This window comes from Panthera uncia, chromosome D1, assembly GCF_023721935.1.
Source record: "Panthera uncia isolate 11264 chromosome D1, Puncia_PCG_1.0, whole genome shotgun sequence".
Lineage (NCBI taxonomy): Eukaryota > Metazoa > Chordata > Mammalia > Carnivora > Felidae > Panthera > Panthera uncia.
The window spans coordinates 36,149,112-36,152,209 of record NC_064808.1 but is presented as its reverse complement, the minus strand read 5'-3'; the positions used below and the strand labels follow the sequence as shown (position 1 = coordinate 36,152,209).

Sequence of the window (3,098 nt, the reverse complement as noted above, 5' to 3'; positions counted from 1 at the left end):
ATCGACTCAGTCTGAGGGTTAGTAGGGAATTCCTCAAGAACTCAATGCCTGAGCTGGATTTGGAAGTCATCTTTCAGAGTTAACCTTTTCCTCATTTAGAGAATAGGATGCCATGTATAAAATCATGGAGATCGCAAAGAGCATGTTATTGTGCAGGAAACAAGTCAGAGTAGCCCAAATCTAGCAGTCCTAGGGGTTGGAGGTGGGGTGGAGATGGGGTTAGGGTTTAGTGTAGATTGTGATGAAGTGTGAACCTGAATGGGACCAAACCAGAGGGCGCATTATGTGTTGGTAAGGGATGTGGGTATACTCTGAAGGCCTGATTCATCATCAGAATGAGTAGGGGACTTTGGAAGGTATTATTATTGGCCTCATTCCAGACCTTCTGAATTGGAATCTTGGCTGGGGGATGGAGTGGGTGGTGAGACTCAGAGCTGCATCTCTACAACCCTGCTATCAGTTAGGTTTCAGAACCACTGACCTGAATGAAAGGAAGCCACTAGAGGAATGTGAGCAGGAAAATGACATGGTCAGATTTGCATTTTAAAAAATGACTTAAGCAGATATGTTAGGCATGGCAGGAGAGGAGTCCAACCCAGGAGATAGAATTCAGGGCATGACAAAAACCTGGGAGCCAGATAAGAGAATTGAGAGCAGCAAAGCAGCTGGCAGGAGGATGCTGAGTGGGCTGACAGAGGGGGTGGAGGGAGGAGGAGGGGATGAACTTAGTGGTACAATAGACTGTGTAAAACAAGGAAAGCCCTGTAGCCAAGAATAAGAATGTGACTTTTTCCTAGAAAGAGATGGGGAGCCCTGGAGCATTTTGAGCAAGACAGTGACAGGATCCATTGCTTGGAAACTGATTTTGACCTGACTGCAGGGAGTCTCATCAATGAGGGCACCTTAGCAAAGGGTTCTTGGCTCGAGGCAAATGTTTGTTTAGCACAGGAGCCCTTGGGCAGAGAGCTGGAATAGCTGGTTCTTGACATCTCTGTCAGAACTCCAGTTTCCAGAGCATGTTTAGCAATTCAGATGAATAAAGACAGGGAAAAAGGAAACAGGAAGGTCTGATTTACAGGAAATTATTAAAGAAAACCAAAGACAAATACTCCAGGGTAAGTAAAAGAAAGGAAAATCTCAATGCCAAAAAACCAGCCAGGTTTTCACTCGGAGAAAATGAATAATGTCCTATGGTCACTGAATGTAGTCAAACAAAAGAACTCTGCTGTATGTGTTGATAATTGGTTGCAGTTAACTGTAAACCTTTGGATTTATTATAAAAGCCCCAGTTTTAAGTATTCAGCATTGTGGCCATGTGCCCATCACTGTGTCCTGTTTTTGGGGGGAAATGTACTTACCATAATTCTAATCCCAGTTTTGTTTCTAGTTTTACTTGGCCTTGTGTAAATCATTTAAATCCCAAGTTTATTATAGTGAACAAAATTGGATTTGCAATTAGATAGATCTCTTTTTTTAAATTAAAGTACCATTAACATACAGTGCTATATTTGTTTCAGGTGTACAATGTAGTGATTCAACAATCCTATACAACATACAATGCTCATCATGGTAAGTGTACTCTTAATCCCCTTCACCCGTTTCTCCCATCCCTCCGCACACCTCCCTTCTGGTAACCATTAGTTTGCTCTTCATAGTCAAGAGTCTGGGTTTTTTGTTTGTCACAAACATGGAAGCTTCATGAATTTTCATGTCATCCTTGTGCAGGGGCCGTGCCAATCTCTGTGTCATTCCAATTTTAGCATTTGGCATAGGTGCTGCCAAAGTGAGCACAACAGATCTCTATTTTTGTCCCAAGTTCTTTCAATGTTTTTTTAAACTTTTAAACCCTAATTTCCACTTCTATTTTATAAGGTTATTATGAGGGTCAAAGAAGGTAAGTTTAGGTAATATACCAGAACAGTATGAATATACCAGAATAGTGCCAGACCCATAGTAAGCCCTCTGTAAAAGCTGATTGCCCCATTTTCCTACTGCTTTTCCTCATCTTGAAGCTGGAGAGATAGGGGAGAAGAGCAGAAGTGGCAAGCATGTGGCCCCCAAGTTACCATTTTCATTTCTTGCCTTCATGGAAAACATTCTATTTGATCATAGCCTTCTTTGTTTTGAAACCAAAAGGAACCTCAAAATCCTCCCAACACAGAACCTTGAGCTGAAGCTACTAGCTGCATAGATGAGACATTTGAGATGAGACCAATTTGTTGTTACCCCTGGCCTGGGTAATCTCTAAGGTTGTAGCTGAGACACCATGAGCCCACAAAAAATGGAATCCAATTTCCAAAATCATATAACTGAGTGGAAAGCAAAATGTTTCAAAGCTGAGAAGATACAAGGATATTCTATAAGATACAGAATGGAATAGATTGCTGATGGAGGCTTTTAGGAAACCTGAGGGTTGGGATGATATTGGAATTGGTCTTTGTGGTAGACAGAATTAAGATCCCACAAAGTTGCTGGTCTCAATCCCTGGAATCTGTGAATGTACTACCTCACATGACAAAATGGACTTTGGGTTGTGATTTAAGGATCTTGAAGTGGGAAGATTGTTCTGGATTATCTGGGTGAAGCCACTATATTAACAAGGGTCTTTACAAGAGAGAGAAGGGTAGGTAGGCAGGAGGATCAGAGTCAGAGGAGGTGTAGGGATGGAAGCAGGAGTGGGAGATGCAGCCAGTCAAGCAGTGCAAGCAGCTTCCAAAAGCTGGAAAAGGCAAGGAACCAACTCTGCCTCGAGCCTCCAGAAGGAATGCAGCCCTGCTGACACCTTGATTTTAGTCTTATAAGACCCATTTCCAGACTTCTGACTACTAGTACTATAAAATAATAAACGTTTGCTGTTGTAAGGCATTAAATTCATGGTCATTTGCTACAATAGCACTAGGAAACTAACACAGGCCTTTAAAGAAGGACTTGGAGAGACAATAAAGAGGGACAATTTGGGTGAGTAGTAGATGATGAGCAGAGGCTTCAATGTGAGAATAAGCAAAGTATACAGTGGGAATCAGGGATCCTGACTGGTTTGAGGAGGGTGGATACGCTGTTGACGAGAAGGAACACAAGTCAGGGGTTAAGCCCTTGCA

General features: G+C 42.2%; 1 pseudogene; it reads right to left on the bottom strand.

Annotated features, from left to right (window-relative positions):
• Positions 1-1,681: 1,681 nt before the first annotated feature.
• Positions 1,682-1,780, bottom strand: LOC125917326 (uncharacterized; annotated as a pseudogene).
• Positions 1,781-3,098: the final 1,318 nt, after the last annotated feature.